Consider the following 19,235-nt stretch of genomic DNA (forward strand, 5'->3'; position numbering starts at 1 on the left):
GGCTTGTTTTGCTCACCATGTTTTTGAAAATTATCCATGTGTCAGATGTATCAATAGATGATATATTTTGTTTTTGTTAATTGTGAGTAACATTGTTTGTGTAAATGTGCAAATATTTATTTATTCATTCACCTGAGGTGGTCGTTTTGGTTGTTTCCAGTTTTTGTTTATTCTGAATAATGCTGCCATGAACACTCACATGCAGGTCTTTTTGTGGACCAATGTTTCCATTTCTCTTCAATAACAACCGAGCAGTACAATTTCTAGGTCACTTGGCAACCCTATGTTTAACTTTATAAGAAACTGCCAAATTGTTACCCAAAGTGATTGTAATATTATTTGCTCCCACTAGCAATGTAGAAGAGTTTATTTTTGCTTAATCTTTGCTCCTAACTGTTCTTTAGGTTGGACATTTTCTATTGATCTTTCTTTCAAGTACACTGACTCTTTCTTCTGTCATCTTCAATCTTCTGTTACCTATATCAAGTGAAATGCTCATTTCAGTTATATTAGTTCTAGAACTTACTTTTTTATGGTTCCCAATTCTCTTTTGAGATTTGCTTACACGTTAACTCATTAAGAACATACCTTCTTTAATTTTTTGAATACATTCATTATAGCTGCCTTAATGTCCTTTTCTGATCAAATCAACATCACAGCCATCCTTTGGGAGTTGATTACTATTGACTACTTATTATCTTAAGTATGAACCACATTTTTTTTTGTTTCTTTGCCTCTCTTGTAACTTTTGGATGCATAGCAATTCCTGTGATTCCACCTTGGGTTTGTATAGGCTTTGCTTTATGCTTTGTCTCAGTGGAAAAGCCCCAGCTGTTATCTAAGTTCCATTGACTCAGGGTCCAACCCCTCAGCTCTGTCTCCTGTGCAGATCTTGGCAGGGCTTGGTTGTAGGCTCTGTTAGAGTAGGTTTTATCCTTATAAGGCTAGAACTTATCCTGTGACTTGGTGTGTTGCTCTCTGAGCTGTCTGTCTGGGGTGTTATTAAGGAGTTAAAGCAGCCTGTCTGTTCTGACTCAGCCCCCTGTGGCGCTTGCTCTCTGTAAGACTCAGGCAGTTCCCCTGCTCAGGTGTCGGGTGCCGGTCAGCACACCCCAAGCTCTGTGCGGCTCCCCAATCAGAGCCTGCCCCATCCCCACGGTGTTCCAGCTTCTTCAGTTGCCCTCTTTTGGTGGGGACGTGGGGGAGGGGTGCTCAGCATAGCAGCACCTCTCTCTGCTTGGATTCTGGCACCCTGCATGGTGTGGGAGGGTGTCCCCAGGCAGAAAGCTGGGCCCTTGTCTCCCTTTTCTCAGGTTTCTTAGTTTAATGCTACTTGTTGTCCAGTGTTTGAAAACCATCCGCTCAACTAGTTTGCCCTCTTTTGTGGTTGTTTGTCATGGAGGACTAGTCTCCTTTCAGTTACAACACCATAGCCAGAAACAGAATCTAACATTCGTTCTAAATTAGATGTTTTTTTCCCCTACAAGTTTAGCCCTAGTGCAATTGTTCAAACAAAAGTTTTTACCTTCCTTAATTAAGTCTATATTTTAGGCTTCTCTCTGCTTCCACCTGAACTTTTACAGCAGCTCCCTATATGTCTTCCTGCACTGCATTCCTTCTTTCCTACAGCATCAGATTATTGCAAAGTACAAATTAGAGCGTAACACTTCTCTGGTTAAAAATATCATTGAATTTTCTCTTTCCAATTAGGTTAAGAAAAATAATGTGTTTGGGAACAAATCCCTTCAGACCCTGGTCCTAATCTAAAATTTCAGCCATATTTCTTGTCATTTTCCAACCCAATCTCAGGCATCCTATGCTTATACAATATTGATATTCACTTTTCCCCTTTCGCTGCGAATGCCACGTTCTTTTTGGCCTTTATGCCTTTGCATAAGTTATTCCTTCTGCCTGGAAAACATTTCTTTCCTTTACCTACTTGGCTATGACCTATTAAGCCCTCCAGACTCAAATCAAAATTTCCTAATACTGTTACCCCTGGAGAAATAATTTTTCTTCAGTGATCTCGTAGCACTTTGTACTTATTTATATTAAAATATTTCTTATTGTAACTTACTGTAAGTGTTTATGTGTTCAACGTTAAGTTGTGAGCATTCTGGAGAAAAATAGCATATCTACTTAAACTTTCCATCCTTTATGTCTAACAGTGCCTATTTATTAATAAATATTTGTTAAATAGGCAGAGGATTAATTAATGGATTTCATAAGTTATTTTGTTTTGTTTTTGAGGTATTTTAATTCCTGTGGCTTTAGATTAGAGATTTGGACTAAGTAAATCATTAGCATTTTTAATATACCTTAACAGGGAACAAGAAACTTAAACAATAACTACAAAAAAACTTTAAAAGTAGGAGTGTAATTTGTTTGTGATTTAACATGAATACAAGCATTGGAACTTATTTGAAACCCATTTGTAGTTAAGGAACTAAAATCTGAATTTTTATCAGCAAGCTTATTTTTTCTTATTTCATAAGGACTTGCTGAACATGAACGGTCTCCAGTAGGTACACACTTTAAAGACAGTAGTAGACAAAAATGTTTTATCAATCTTTTATTTATTAGCCTAAATCCTTAATAAAATATTTTGGTTTAGTATCAGACCTGATGTATATGGGTTCATACATGACTTATCTGTGAAGATAACCTTAGAATGGCTATGGCAAAAACATTCATTAAAATATTAAAAAATAAAGTGCAACAAATAGGTTCTCAGGATTTAAGTGGAAAAGTTGCTGTTTAGAAGCAAAAAATATGATCAAGTCCCTGTTTTTCCTTCTGTGAGTTAAAAATAGACAATTGCTTTATTATAAGCTCTTAAGGGAAAAGCAGGGCTAATTGGAACTAATATCTTGGCTAACGTAGAAATGGTTCATTTATTTATTGTTTTCTTCTAGATTCATGTTTGCATGTCTCTAGGCCTCATAGGCCTCAGTTGTGGGTGAGTCATGTAGAGATACAGGCAGCTTTACTCTGGTGAGGAAGGTCTCTGGGGACAGTATGTCTCCCTGGGCTCCTGTGTCACACCCTCTGGGAACACACACAATGCCTGCAGCAGTGCTGCCAGTCCTGGTGGCAGGACACAGAATCTGCCTTGACAGGTGGAAAGGGAAACGCTGCAGGTTAGCCATCTTGATCTCAGATGAAATGTCAGTGAATCCTACGTTCAGATTCCCCATCAGGTCAGGTCTGTCCCTTTTTTGTCGGAGCCGTGGGTGGTCTGCTGAAGCCGCTTTCTCTGACTGTGGCCCTGTTTTTTGCCAATCTATAGAACACATTTATTTCTCAGCCAAGTGGAGCTAAGATCCATTAGTGTCAGTCCCTGTGGCAAGAGAGGCATATGCAGCCATAATTTGCTATAATCTTACATAATCTTCCCTTAGAAGACTAAGAAAGGAGCAGTGGGGTGGCTGTGGAATTGTATTGTGACAGTTCCATTACCCAATGGCATTATGCTGGTGATTTAGAGTTGGGCCCGCTAACTGCTCTCAAAGTCAATTGCAGCAAGTATGGGTCTCATTAGGCAGTAATAGATTTTTTAAAGTTTTGCAAAGCTGTTTTTTCTCTGCTAAAAAAATAAAGAAAGAAAGCAATAACATAGCCATTTGTTGCCTGTTTTCCAACATATTTCATCTTATTGTGAGTCTTCTGCCATTCATGGCTCTTTAGTTACTTTATGGCATTGTTTTCTCCCCTTAGAAACCAAATGAGATCACGTCCTTTAGTCTTTCAATGTCCTCTCTTCCATAACTTCACCTTTTGTTTTTTAATTAAACATACCTTTCTGTTAAAAATTTTTGATTGTTTCTTTTGTCCTATAATTTTCTTAATTCTCTTTTTTCTAGTTTCTTTAATTCAATAAATCCTTTTTTAAAAAAAAAAAATTTTCTTTCTACAATGACTTAGCTTTTCTGTTTGCATTAAGTGCATTGATCCTCTCAACATCATATCAATTCCACAAACATTTATTGTTACTGTTATTTATAAACCAGGATTTGGGAGGAGGAAGCAGCACAGATGAATTAAACGCCCTTCCCGCATTTAGTAATCTCTAAAGTGTGATTTTAAGGAATTTGTTAAGCTCTGTTTCAGTCATCATGAGGGCTATTTTGTTCATTGTGATTTGCTAGCATCTGGAATAGTGTTTACAGTCGGGGAGGGTCCAGGATTGCAGGGCCTGAAGTTTTACACATACACACAGTTTATAAGCACATGTGACGACATGGACACATCGCAGGCTCTTTCCAGGGCCTTGGAAAGGACCCTGGTGGTTAGAGCTCTGAAGAGCTGTCTTCATTGCCTCATGGTAAATCTGCTTCTGGATAGTTACCCAGTAACTAGACTTATCCACCACAGATGGTTTTCCTTGTCCAAGCACATATCTCTCATGCAAAGACTCTGTTGTCTCTTTGCAACACATGAGACAGACATAGAATGACCATTGTGCCTGTTTGTCTTGTGCCAATTTACACCTGGGGTCCCTCCCTAGAGAATAGACAAGTGGTTAAGAGGGAGAGGCCCAATCTCTTGGGGAGCTCCTGAGCAGGCCAAGGACTCCAGGCCGATGTGGCCACAGGAGTAGAGCCATATATCCCGGGCATTTGAGAGTGAAAGACAGTACCATGAATTAAAAAACTTCGGAGTTCATGTGAATACCCTTCATGCTAGACTCGAACACAGGATTTGGCAAACTACAGCCTCTAGGCTGACCACTTGTTCTTACAAATAGCTTTGTTGTTACACAGCCACACCCATTCATTTACGTAGTACCTATGGCCACTTTCCCACTAAAATGGCAGAGTTGAGTGGTTGCGATAAAGGTTATATGGCCTAAAAAACCAAAAATATTTACTATCTGCTCTTTAAGAACAAGGTTGCTGATTCCTGCTTTAATAGAATAAAAGCAGAATAGGAGAAAGATATTCTTCGATGAGTTATTCTAATTTATCTCAAGACTTGGAATGATACTATTCATCTTCAAACTTATAATTTTCTCATATTAGAATGAGACATGCAGATAAGAAAAAAGTCCCTAACTGGAAGTCATATCTTTCTTGTTAATCTTTTAAGTTCTACGGATTTTTTTAAGACAGCAGTTTAATATATGAGATGCTGTTTTTTTGTTTTTAATATTTCTTCATGTTCCAAAATGAATAGAATAGTTTAAGGTAGGTTTTTTTCTATATATGCCATGAAGACATTTACACTTTCTAGGTTGTTATCTTGTGAACTAGTGTTAACTTCTCAAGGGCAAGCAATTGGCAAGTGGAGAACACAAGCTATAAACTGTCTGATTCCAAACTCTGTGCTTTTATCCATAGTTAAACTAAGGTAACACATAGTGATGCATTAGTTTCTTGTGACTGCTACAAGTTACCACAGATACGGTGCCTTAAAACGCCGTAACTTAATTACCTTATAGTTCCAGTGATCAGAAGTCTGCAGTGTGTCTCACTGGGCTAAAATCATGGTGTCCCTTTTTGAAGGCTCCAGGGGAGAATCTATTTCCTTGCCATTCCAGCTTCTAGAGGTAGCCTACCTGCTTTCCTTCCCCCATCTTCAGAGCCAGCAATGGTGGTTGAGTTTCTCACATCAGATCTGTCTGACAGTCTTCTGTAGTCAAATCTCCCTGTGTCTCACTGTTCTGTCTCCCTTTTCTACTTTTAATGATCCACATGATTACACTGGCCCACACAGATCATCCACAGCAATCTCCCCACCTCAGCATCCTTCACTTAATCACATTAGCAGGTCTCCTTTGCTGTGTTAGTTAACATATTCACAGGTTCCAGGGATTAGGACATGCACATCTTCGGGGGCAAGAGGTGTATAGCCACTATGCAAAACTCACCGCTACACATATTTCCTTTTCTTTTAATTGTTGTTGGTGGTGTTTTTCTTTGCCTTTAGAACAGAAGGAGATTGTAAGAAACATTATAGTACAGCACATAGGTCTCTCACGTGAGACCACAGGGGTTCCGGATGCTCTCTCTGATTCTTCCTCATTGTGTAGCCTTTTGTAACCTTTCCTAGTCTCATATTTCTGACCTGTAAATTGAGAATAATAATAGTACTTCCGGGTCGGCCCGGTGGCACAAGCGGTTAAGTGCGCATGCTCTGCTGCGGCGGCCCGGGGTTCGCAGGTTCAGATCCCAGTTGTGCACTGACGCACCGCTTGGCAAGCCATGCTGTGGCGGCGTCCCATATAAAGTGGAGGAAGATGGGCATGGATGTTAGCCCAGGGCCAGTCTTCCTCAGCGAAAAAAGAGGAGGATTGGCAGATGTTAGCACAGGGCTGATCTTCCTCACAAAAAAAATAAAATAAAAATAAAAATTTTTATTAAATATTAATTTTCATAAGTTTATTGAGAAGATTAAATTATTTAAGGCGGGCCGGCCCCGTGGCTTAGCGGTTCAGTGCGCGTGCTCCGCTACTGGCGGCCGGGGTTCAGATCCCGGGCGCGCAGGGATGTGCCGCTTCTCTGGCCATGCTGAGGCCACATCCCACACACAGCAACTAGAAGGATGTGCAACTATAACATACAACTATCTCCTGGGGCTTTGGGGGGGGTAAAAAAAAAAGGAGGAGGATTGGCAATAGATATTAGCTCAGAGCTGGTCTTCCTCAGCAAAAAAGAGGAGGATTAGCATGGATGTTAGCTCACGGCTGATCTTCCTCACAAAAAAAAAAAAAAAAGAAAAAGAAGTAAAAAAAAAAAAAATTATTTAAGGCATGTCAAACACTTAAGAGTGTCTGGCACATAAGAAGCTCCCAATGAATGCTAGCTCTATATACACATTACAATACCGTGTTTAAATGAATCTGCTTTAGCTTCCAGCTGTTAGTAGTGTTGATTCAGGAAAATTAAAGAAAAACATTCTTTAAGCAAAGCTGGAAAGAATGTGTCTCCATGGTAGCAAGTCTTTCCTTTTTCTTGCATGGCAACATGACATTCACATGAAAGGTACACTCCAGATTGGAAACAAAGAGGGCTGGCTTTAAATTATGCAAGAGTCATAGTAGGTTATGTGCAACTCAACATTTTCTTTCACTCACAAAATATATCTCAAAATGGCTGTCAGAATAATCTCACATATCTCTAATCTATTTTTTGTATTAAATTTTTTGAGGAACTTTCATATTAATTTACATGACTACCAAACAATTTCCCCAAATTTCACAATAGAAAGTGCACTATTGTCACTGTTGAAAATCTGTGATTTGTGCCATTTAATTAGGTAGATCAGCTGGTTGCCTCACTAAACAAATGGAGATCCTAGGAGACCTTGAATCCACATCTTCACGTGTTGCCTGGAACTGAGGAAATTGTTGATGTGGTCTTCTGTTTTAGTGCATGAGGAAAGCAATAACAACTTTTTCATGCAAAGTTAGTAGAATTATACAGAAAATATTTTTAAGTGTTTGATAAGTTATAGGAAAAAATTTGTGAATTAATATTCATGCTTACTTGATCCGGAATCAATATGAGGAAAGCGGAGAATATTAGAAAAGGCATAGGACTAGAAATACAACGTGGGTCCTTTTCTAGGTTCATAGTAATTAACTTAGCCAACCTGGGCTAATTGCATGACCTATTGGGGTTTCCATTTCTGTAAGTGTGTTATTCATTGGCTAAGACTTAGGAAACTCATAGAACACTCTAAAATATTCTCCTGTGAAAATACTTGAGTCTGAGACAGACATAAGGTAGTTGGAATCAGTTTAGAAAGTTTATAAAGATTTAATTAAATCAATAATTAATTTCTTTCTGCATAATGCCAGATGTTCTTTGTAAATTTTGGATAGTTTGATCTATATCCCCATTTTCTCATTAACTCTGAAAGGTACTTTATAACCTTTTTTAGCTAAAGTAGAATTTTAAAAATATGACTTCTATAGTCAATGAATTCATTAGCTTATTTCATATTTTTTATTTTTAACTACCTGAATATTGGAAAATGCAATTAAAATATGTAAACATTTTACTGTATATAATATTAAAAATTTTTTGTTGTTCGTACCCATTCCATTATTAGAAAATATGACATAAAAGCAACTTTAAAAAAATTATGACATGTTTCATAAGGAATTTGACTAATAGCATCCTTTCAGTGACAGTTTGACTTCAAGAGAATTTCTTGGGAAATAACCAATTCAGAAAAGTAAGCCTCGAGCCCACCCGGTGGCTTAGCGGTTAAGTGCTCATGCTGCGCTACTGGCAGCCCGGGTTCAGATCCCGGGCCTGCACCGACGCACCGCTTCTCCGACCATGCTGAGGCCGCGTCCCACATACAGCAATTAGAAGGATGTGCAACTGTGACATACAGCTATCCACTAGGCTTTGGGGAAAAAAAAGGAGGAGGATTGGCAATAGATGTTAGCTCAGAGGCGGTCTTCCTCAGCAAAAAGAGGAGGATTAGTGTGGATGTGAGCTCAGGGCTGATCTTCCTCACCAAAAAAAAAAAAAAAAAAAGATAAGTAAGCTTCTTTTTTGTTAAAATACCTAGAACTATTGAATAAAAAATAAAATATAAAGAATGGTTTTAAACACAATCTCAAAATAAAGGATGATTTTTACATGGCGGAAAGGACAAGGAAACTAAAAGCTGAGGAGAACTCAGTAGCTAACGCTGTCTTGGCCCAGAATTATCCTAAAGAAACAGTGGTTCTGGAATCAGAGGGTGGTTAATACGCACATAGGGCAGGGACATGTGGCCTCCAGCCTGTTGTAGGCAGAGGCTGAAGCAGAGCTCCTGCATAAAGGCTGCCTCATCTACTCAAGGGATGAAGAGAACTGGAAAGACACCACTCATCAGGAGAGAGAAAGAAGCAAGATAGTTTCTTGACTAAACATCAGGGACTGAGGTTGGAATAAAACAGGAAACTGTGAAATTTTTATCTAAGCCTATGTTACACAGGAGAAATTTGAATTTACTCAAACATTATGGTGCAGGGAAGACAAGCTGATACATTAGCATAAAACTGCTCTGGACCATGTGAAACCACTAAGATCCTGGCAAAAGCGTGTGTGAAGCACCGTGCGGGCACACTTCCACAAGCCAGTGTGTGCAGACCATCACAGGAAAGACAAATCAGACTCCCTAGAAGTTCTCTCTCTCACGCGTACGCACACACATTAAAAACCAATTGAGTAAATAAATAGCCACAAGATAGTCAGCAATGAGAATAAATGAAAAGCAATAAAACAAAACAAAACAAAGAAGAAATTGGGATGAAAAATCAAGGAAGATTAGAACACTATGAAAGATACTGTAAAATAAGTACATTTAACATAATTAAATAAGTAAAAGAATGGATAGAAACCATGTTAAAAGAAAAGGAAAATATAAGAAATATATTTGAAAAATAAATAGAATTTCAAGACATGATATACAGAATTGAAATTAGTATCTGAATAGAGATGCTAAATATCAAGTTAGAATAAAGAATTAGTGAACTGAAAGAGAAATCCAAAGAAATCACTCAGCATGTAGTATTGACAGAAAAAAAAGAATAAATCATACGAGGGATTAAGAGACAAGGAGAAAAGACTGGAAAGGTCAAACATTTATAGATGTTCCAAACGAGAGAAAAAGGGATGCGGGAGAGACACAATTTGAAAAGTTAGTGGTAGAAGAGTTACAGAATTGAAGAAAGACCTGAGTCCTCAAACTTAATGACCAGAACCAGTATCAATGTATCATCAACTGACTATCTAACTTAGGACATAGAACAAACCTATGTATCTGAGGCCTGTACAGCCACAGTAGGCTAGTTACGGGAATCAACAAACACAAATCTCACAGGGTAAACATAGCGGGCGTTTATTTCTCACTTATGTTATGTGTCTAAGTGAAGTTGGAAAGAATAAATAGAAAAGCAAAAATTAATAAAGTGGAAAGTTGAAAAACAAGAGTAATTAATTAATATAGCCAAAGCTGGAAATAATAAAAACATAAAAAGAGTAGAATTTCTAACAAATTGCTATTTGTATTTTTATAAAAATAATTTTTAAAATCTTATTAAATGAATAATTTGCTAATTGATCTTAGGATAATAAGAAAACGAAAGCTCAAATTAGAGGCTATAGAAATTTGAAATACTCAAAGAATTGCTTTTAAATAGTCTGTGCGCTCTAAGTCAGCAAACTCTTTCAAATGGTAAAGAACCCAATATATTATGGAATGTATAAAGAGATGAAAATCTATGCAATTTATTAGATGAAACTAGCATACCTCTGGTAATAACCTTAAGATACCATCAATAAAATTATATCCTAATACCATTTTTTTTTTTTTTGTGAGGAGGACTAGCCCTGAGCTAACATCTGATGCCAATCCTCCTCTTTTTTCTTGAGGAAGATTGACCCTGGGCCAACATCCATGGCCATCTTCTTCTACTCCACATGGGACCCGCCACAGCATGGCTTAACAAGTGGTGCGTCAGTGCGTGCCCAGGATCCGAACCCTCGAACCCCGGGCCGCTGCAGCGGAGTGCACGCACTCAACCGCTTGCGCCTCTGGGCCGGCCCCTAATACCATTTTTTTTGATAAGGAATAAAAAAATGTTTCAGGTGCTTGTCAGTCAAATTATAAAGAGTAATGGAACAATCCAACATGATTAGGAGGGTTAGTTTCAGGAATCTAAGACTGAGTCAGTATCAATATAATGATTGCAATACAATATCCAATTATAAAACCCATATGATTAGCTCAGACTATGCCAAATTGACATTTGGTAAAATTGAACACACGTTCAAGATGAAAGTAGTAATAACAACACCAACAACATAATTCTCAGTATTCTGGGAATAGAAACATCTTTTTACCGTTATATTCAATTACTCCTCAATCAGTAGTTAAGTTAAATAATAACTATTTTTAAATGTCTACTCTATTCCAGCTATTTGCTTAATAAAACCACATAGCCAGTATTGGAGTGAATAATAAAACACTAGTTTAGAATAGGCAAATAACTAGTAATTGTGTGACCAATTCCTGCCTCTTACGTCTGTGGCAAATACTGCTAAACTCTCCCAGGACTCTTTCCCATTGAACCTAGATATGAACTCAGAATTCTTCTCAACATGGCTCTCTTGACAACTGGTTACTACCATTTGACTGGACTTGGCATATGAGATAAGACCTTCTTAGGACCCCTATCTAGAGCCACGCCCATCTGGAAAACAAAGATGCCTCTACTACCACCAGTTAATATTGCTTTTGAATTTCAGTGCAATACGCCATATTGGGACAAGTGAGTAAACAGGAGATACAAAATGAAGACTGCTCATTCTCATAATTTAAGAATTTTCACCACTTGAGAACATTGTCCTCAAGGGAGAGTTGTAAGAGGAGGTGGAGATCATGAGATGTGTGCAGGGGCATAGTTTGTGGTGGACGGTTGAGGAAGTTCTGACTGTGGAGTTTGTTTGCTCTGAAGGAGGAGCTTAGTGCATCAGTGAATGTGAAAGGGTAGAGCACTGGGAAATAGATTTGGATGGAGAACGTCTGAAATAGTAATGGAGTAGAATGGAAGAGATTCACACAGTACCAAACCAAAAGTATTTTGCAGTTTTGGAGACAAATGAAATTTATAAATCAGGAGTTCACAGTTAAGATTAAATAGGACATTAAAAATAAATTTATCACTCAGCTGTTTATCGCTTAGCTGGTACGAAGAGAAGATTCTCTCTTATCTACTATCTTTCTATCTCTCTGAGTCTATCAATCTTATCTACATCTCTATCTATTTATCTATCTTACTACTACTACTATAATGACATATGGAGCATGACTTCAGAGACACAGAAAAAATCTTCAAGTATTTTTGTCAAATTTCTTGAATTTCACCAATGGAGTTCTTTTGTTCATGATCCCCTGTTTATAGCAATATCATGGTATATTTAAATACTATGGTTTATGTTTTAAATATCTGTTTATGCCTCCTGACTTGCTTATGCTTTTTAAAGTAGGGGCTGTCAATTAGTCATATTTTTAATCCCAAACTAGTGGCTAGAAAACTCTAGGAGTAGTTAAGAATTGTGGACCAAATAAAAAGGTTAATCATTTATGTCACAATCGGGAATTAAAACCATGGTTTATTACTGTATTTCCTTTAGTGTGGGATGCTTACCACAGGATGTATGCTATTTTATGTTTTATGTATGTTATTTTATGTAGTTTGTAGACATGACATTCAATAACATTGTCTCTCACAGTGAAAAATGTATTCCATTTCCCTTTTTAATTATTTTTGCATCTTTTGGTTATGATATGGGGAAAAGACTCTGGGAGTTGCATGTGTCTAACACCCAGTCCTTCCTTGTTAATCCTTTAAGAACAAAGAGAACACTTCTCAGGGCCAAAGATTTCAAAAATACAAGAAGTATTTATATTTTATCCTTACTATGGAACATACGCCAAAAAGCAAATTTCTCATTTATGTCTACCATTGGGGTAAAGAAAGAGGGAGGAGGGATTTAATTGTTAATAGTTGCCATGCTGTAAATGTCCAAATGCTGTTTTCACAAAATATTTTCTCTCTGAATGTTTCTTCGAATATGCCAGTGTTCCATGTCCTTGAAATCCTGGTGGATATGAACCTGCCCCTTTCCCCATGTGGAAGTCTGTCCAGGCCCATGAATGCTTGCATGGATCTCTGTCTTGATCTTGATTCTCTGCCTTCAGTGATTTTATGTTTTTATTCTTCTCTTTCTTCTTGTTCTTTTTTTCTAATTTTTGTCTCTTCTCTTTCCCTTTTCTTCTAACTGATCACAAGGTAGAGTTTAAATTAAATGATTATTTTTATTATTATACATAATTATAGAGTTCCGTACTCTATGCTCTGCTTTTGAAAATTTGATGACTATTACATTTTTAGTTCTCTAAAATATTACATAAAATAGCTTAGATTATTTTCCTCCTGTAAAGTAGTGGTAGAAAGAAAAGTTCCTCCTCCTGTAAAAACAATAAATGGATAATATTACATATTTGTTCAAAAAGAAAAAAGTAATGATTCATTTTTCTCATTTGCTTAGTTTTCTGTGCCATTTCTGTTACAGAGGTAATGTTTATTAAAGATAGGGCTTTATAGCTCTCCAAAATGCGTAAAATTTTAATTGTAGAAGAATCTTAAAAGAAAAAAGTACGGTGTCATTAAAATCTTTCAGGAAACGTTTAGAAATCTGAGATAAACTTCCAGTAAAAAGTATTCTGAGGAATTTTTCTTCCACGTTAAGAGACTAACTTTTCTTTCTGGTGTTTTAGTGACTTTAAATTAACCATAAGGTTTATACAATGTTTCTGATCTGACTAATCCTGCCAGTAGGCTAGTATGTTCTCATATTTTAAATTTCTCTGATAGCCATGTCAATTTACTTCTCTCACATTGAAGCAGTCATCCTGAGGCAGAAGAAATTTTATTTTGTGTGAAAGTACCCAAAGGCATTTTGCTGTTTGAAGGACGTTTCTTATTTTCTCTCTAAAAGCTACTAAATGATCATATTTGTTCTAAAAATTCAGAAGAGTCTCAGAGAGCTTTTCCACAAGGACACTTATCACAAAGCACCATCAGCAGGGTTTGTAGGAAGAGCTTTTATTTGTTTCACTAGAATCATACATTGTTAACATTATCTGTCTTTCACTCTCTGAATCAGGCAAGCATATACAGCCCTGAAAAGATTTCATACAGGACCTTCTACCCTCATATCTCTCTGAATGATCCAGTTGAATGCAAGTTCTTATTATCCATCCTTCTAAAGCAGGCTTTAAGTCAAACTGTCCTTACAAAATTAGATATGGATTGACACTGTGGTCTTTGTGGCATGAAATAGTTCATTTCAGGGTCTGCAAATCTTTTCTTTCAATTCTTTGTACATCAAAATAGCGACAAAAGTATCACTTTTAAACACATCTAGACTTTGTTTACTTTTATTACTCCATGTGTGTTTTTGGTTTGTAGCCATAAAAAAGGTTAGAAGCTAAATTTAAACACAGGTAAATGTTATATTATCAAAGCCAGGAGACTATGAAGGCAGCCTTCATACTTGTTCCTGGTGGTGCTCTCTGATGCTGTACTGATTTGGGGCAGTGTTACAGACAGAGGCACCTGGAGTCCTCGAGTTTGCTTCTCCACTCAACAGAAAGGGGGCTGGTCTGCACAGTCGTGTCACTCTCAGGACCAGTGCCCATCAGATGCCATTTCAGATTACATAACTCTTTATAGTCATAACCATGCCACCTTTACATTAGGTTACTATTTTTAAGTATGGAACAAATATTGTTGAGTTGAGTAGGAGGTTTGGGGAGGAAATTTGACAAATGAAATGACATATCAAAGGTATTAATACATAAGCGGCTTTATATTCCTACTGGTGATTAATTATAACCAAGAAAGAAGAGATACAACGTCTACAATTTAAAAAGTTAAAAAAAATAAAATAAAGCTGACATTCTCCTGAGTAAATGCTGATGAATCGATAAGAAGTGTTTTGAGAACTTATTGATCTCGGACTTCCCTCTAATGAGGTTGGAGCTCATTACTGCTATTGTTTCAAACATAAACCATATCGTTACAAACATAAGCCATAGATGATTAATAAATTACTCAATATGATATTTGTACTAAGTAACATTAAGAGGCTCTCAATATTTCTTGGAGCTATGTGGTGAGCCACAGTAAAAGCAATAAGTAACAATAGGGATAAGAATGGTTAATGTTTAGCTGAACTGTTTAAGAGATGAGAAACAGATTAATAAATATCAAAGGACTGAAATTAACAAAACCAAAGTTATACTAGCGGGGAAAGTTTAATGTTCTAATTTTTTAAATCTCAAACTACCATTTCTTTTCTGGACTCTTTACAATTCATGGACATTAATTTCACCTTACTTAACTTTCTGATTTCCATTAACCATTATTTCTCATATGGTGTATAATTTAATTTTAACCATTTGGAATGCAACATATCTTTATTACTAATTCTAAGAAATTAATTTAAGGCTAACTTCAAAGGTACATTCAAAATTACATTACATTAAAATAAGCAGATGGGAAGAACAGGACAATGGTAACATTTTGGCAGGGAAATTGTTCTTAAAATTAGGAGTGAATTTAGTGTGAAATTATGGGCACTGATAATTGTATTAGTTTGCCAGGGCTGCTGTAACAAAGTACCACAAACTGTGTGGCTTAAGACAACTGAAATTTATTGTCTCAGAGTTGTGGAGCCTACAAGTCTGAAGAGGTCAAGGTGTCAGCAGAACCAAACTCCCTCTGAAACCTGTAGAGGAGGATCCTTTGCCTCTTGGTTTCTGATGGTTTGCCAGCAATCCTTGTATTCCTTGGCTTGCAGCCACAACACACAATCTCTGCTTTTGTCATCATGTGGTGTTCTCACTGCGTGTCTGTGTCCAAATTTCCCTCTTCTTATAAAGAATCCAGTCATATTGTGTTACAGCCCACCATATTAATCTTATCTTAACTTGATAACATCTGCAAAGACCCTACTTCCAAATTAAAAGACCACATTCACAGGTATTGGGGTTAGGGCTTCAACATATCTTTCTTGAGGACACAATCCACCCATAACAATAATTAAAATGCACTTTTAATGTAATAAAATATACATATATATTTTTTTTGGTGAGGAAGATTGGCCATGAGCTAACATCCGTTGCCAATCTTCCCCTTTTTGCTGAGGAAGATTGGCCCTGAGCTAACATCTATGCCCATCTTCCTCTATTTTGTATGTGGGACACCTGCCACAGCATGACTTGATGAGTGGTGCATAGGTCCACGCCTGGGATCTGAACCTGTGAACCCCGGGTCACTGAAGTGGAGCATGTGAACTTAACCACTGCATCAGTGGGCTGGCCCCCAACATTTTTACTTATTTTGTTGGAAATATGGGGTAGGGTGCACAGCAATAAAGAGAAACAAAATGTTCTGGCAAAATATTTTATATGTTATGACTTTAAATGGAAAGGAATTTTTTCAAAATAAATTTTTGATACATCTTCAAATCAATGCTAGTATTCAATTTGTAAATATAATCTGGACAGTACCAAAGGCCCATGCATTCCTGAGAATACAAAACAAGGGAACATGAAATAGTATCTAATTTACTTTTTGAGGCCAGTAACATTTTGACATTAAAAAAACCAATGACAGTATAAAAAAGAGAAGTTTATAAGACAATATCTCATATAAATTTAGATAAAGAATTTTAAACAAAGCATTGAAAATCCAAGTTGAGCAATATATATATATAAATGACTAAAATTGATTCATTCTGGTAATGTAATTGGCCCAAGATTTTTAAACCACTGATACAATTTGTGTCATGGAAAGACTAAAAAGAAAAAAATGATCTCTTCAGTATTTGTAGAAGAAACATTCCATGTAAAATGCAACATCTCTTTTGAATTTAAGAAAAGCTCTTAGCATTCTAGGAAAAATAGAACATTCTAAGTTAATACAGAGCAACTAAAAAAATCTACTGCAAACAATTAGCTAAATATTAAAAGCATACCATTTAAAAGCATGAATAAGACAAGGTCAGCTATCATTTATAATCAAAGTTGTATTGAAAATCACAACCAAGACAATAAAATGAGAAAGAGAAAAGACTGAAAAGGATAAAATAAAACTGTCGTAATTAGTTTTTGCAGATTCTCTACATAGTAAACTAAGAGGAATATAAGAAAAAGTAAATTGCAATATCAAATGAGAAGAAAAGATTAACAAAAGTTGTGCAATATGTTAGGAAGAAAATTATAAAAGTGTGGATAGTTATTAAAGAATACCTACAGAAACAGAGACAACTATCTTATTCAGGAGCAGTAAGATTCAATAATACAAATGTGACAGGACTTCTTCAAAATGGTATATTTATTATAATTCCAGTTAAGATCTTAATAGTGCTGTGTTGTGGCATCCACAAACTGATTTTAAAATTTACTTGGTAGAGAAGAACCTTTTTGAATGATTTGATGTTCCAGCTGGCAACACTTACTATAAAACTTTTAGTAATTAAGAAGTGCAATATTGATTCAAGAATAGTTAAATAGACTGATAGAAGAGAGAGCGACAAAAAAATGTGCTCATATATGGAAACATGATATTTGAAAGAACTATAAGACAAATTAATGAGAAATGAGAACATATTCAATAATTGGTACAATAACAACTGGCTATCCTTGGATAAAAATAAGTTTGGATTCTTATCTCACATCATATATGAAAATCAATTCCAAATAGATGAGGGACTTAAGTCTGGTAGGCAAAATTTTAAAACTTTACAAAACATAAAGGAGACTATCTATGACATTGGGAAAGGAAAGAATTTTTTAAGTAAGACAAAAAAAATGCTAACTATAAAAATTTTATAAAGCTGACCTTAAAATTAGGAAACTATTTTCATCAAAGTCTGACATAATGAGAATGATTAAAAAAAAAAAAAAAACTCTACAAACTTGGAGAAATACATTTTAACATAGATAACCAAGTATTAGCATCCAGAATATGTAGAGAATTCCTAAAGAAAGAAAACCATAACCCAATAGAAAAATGGATAAAATGTATAAATAGGCATTTTACATAAGAAAAAAATTAATTCCCAACCAATATATAGAAAATGCTCAACTATATAATTAATCAGGAAAATACAAAATCAAAGTGAATCACCATTTCACACCCATCAGATTAACACCAATTTCAAAAAGTAAACATCTTTTCAATTAACGCTAGGAAAATCATGGTCACTTGATTCTAAATCTCTCAACGTAGCCTCCTGCAAAACTGTGAGACCAGCAGCGAGGACAACAAAGAGGATGCATCAAATAACACAGGACACACACTTGAAGAATTAGTAGGAGACAGAGAATGGCGTGAGTTTCAAATTACTAGAAGTTTGAAAATAATCACCGAGTTCCAGCAGACGTGCCAGTGGAGATGCACGTCCACTGCAAGGCTGTGGTGTGGAGAGAAGGACAGGGTAATGAAAAACTCTCTGTGGACAAAAGAAAGGGGAGCAGCGCCTAGAGGAAGTGCAGGAAAAAGAAATCTCTCCAGCAAGAAAAAGTTCAAAACTAAGTACTAAATTGCCAAATGTAGTTCTGGAACCCAGGAGTTTACAGCACTAGTTACAGGGCTGAAGGTAACCGAAGGTAGTGTGTTGTTTCTGGGAAAGAAGGAGATAAGTAGAGAAGGGGTAGTGTCCCTTCAGATTTGGTAGTGAGGTGAAAGCAGAATGAAGTGAAATTAAGAAAGCTGTGGAAATGAAAGAGAAATAAACCACGCCCATTCCTCCTCCTCTCCCACCACCGCTGCAGTCCAAGATGCTGTGCTTCACTGTAGCGACAGAGGCGCATGCTCCTGAACTAGAAATCCAGTTCACAAAGTGCCTGGGATCACCAAAAAAGAGAGAGAAGACCAATTTCAAATAAAGCTATGTAGCAAGAAGACAGAAAGGAAAATCAGAACATTTCAGAGAAAAACTCTCCCAGGGAAGATAATTGAAACAGACCAAAACTATAATACGACACATGAATCTGAATTAAGCAAGCACTCAAACACTCAAACAAGTACTTGGAGATGTAAAAAGCCCAGCTATCATCAGAAATTAAGAAAAGAAATGCAGGAGGAGGAGACCGAGGAGGAAGGGTAGCAGCAATGAGAGTTGACTAAACTCAAAAAAAATTTTGAAGAATAAATTACAGTGTTCCAGGGGATAAGAGATTCACTTTTCTAGGAAATAGATCATAGAGAATTTCTATATGCTTATTGTAAAAGTATGAATTGTACATATATTTTGGACAGCAGTTTGCCGTTATCTATTAAAATTAAAGATATCATACTCTGCACTCAGCATTTGCAACTCTAGCAACGGCGTGTTCCAGAGCAGAGATCTGCAAACCACAGCCTTTTGGCCAAATCCAACCCACTGCCTGATTTTGTAAATAAAGTTTTATTGGAACACAGCTGTGTCCATTTTTTATGTGTTGTCTATGGCTGCTTTCATGCAAAATGGAAGAGTTGAGTAACTGCAACATGTGGCCCACAATGCTGAAAATATTTACCATCTGGTCCTTTACAGTAAAAGTTTGCTAATGTCTAGTTTAGAAAGAGACCCTTGTACATATGAAGAAACATGTGTAAGAATGTTCATAGTATAAAAGCTGAAAACATCACAAAAATTCATCACCAGTAGAAT

The 19,235-nt window shown here is 36.5% G+C and overlaps 1 protein-coding gene across 1 annotated transcript in view; it reads left to right on the forward strand.

Annotated features, from left to right (window-relative positions):
- PXDNL (peroxidasin like) overlaps positions 1-19,235 on the forward strand; it is a gene marked incomplete at its 5' end in the record, with an annotated part of 397,680 nt that overhangs the window by 331,605 nt on the left and 46,840 nt on the right.

Source organism: Ceratotherium simum, chromosome 31, assembly GCF_057802395.1.
Source record: "Ceratotherium simum simum isolate JZ-2026a chromosome 31, ASM5780239v1, whole genome shotgun sequence".
Taxonomy (NCBI): domain Eukaryota; kingdom Metazoa; phylum Chordata; class Mammalia; order Perissodactyla; family Rhinocerotidae; genus Ceratotherium; species Ceratotherium simum.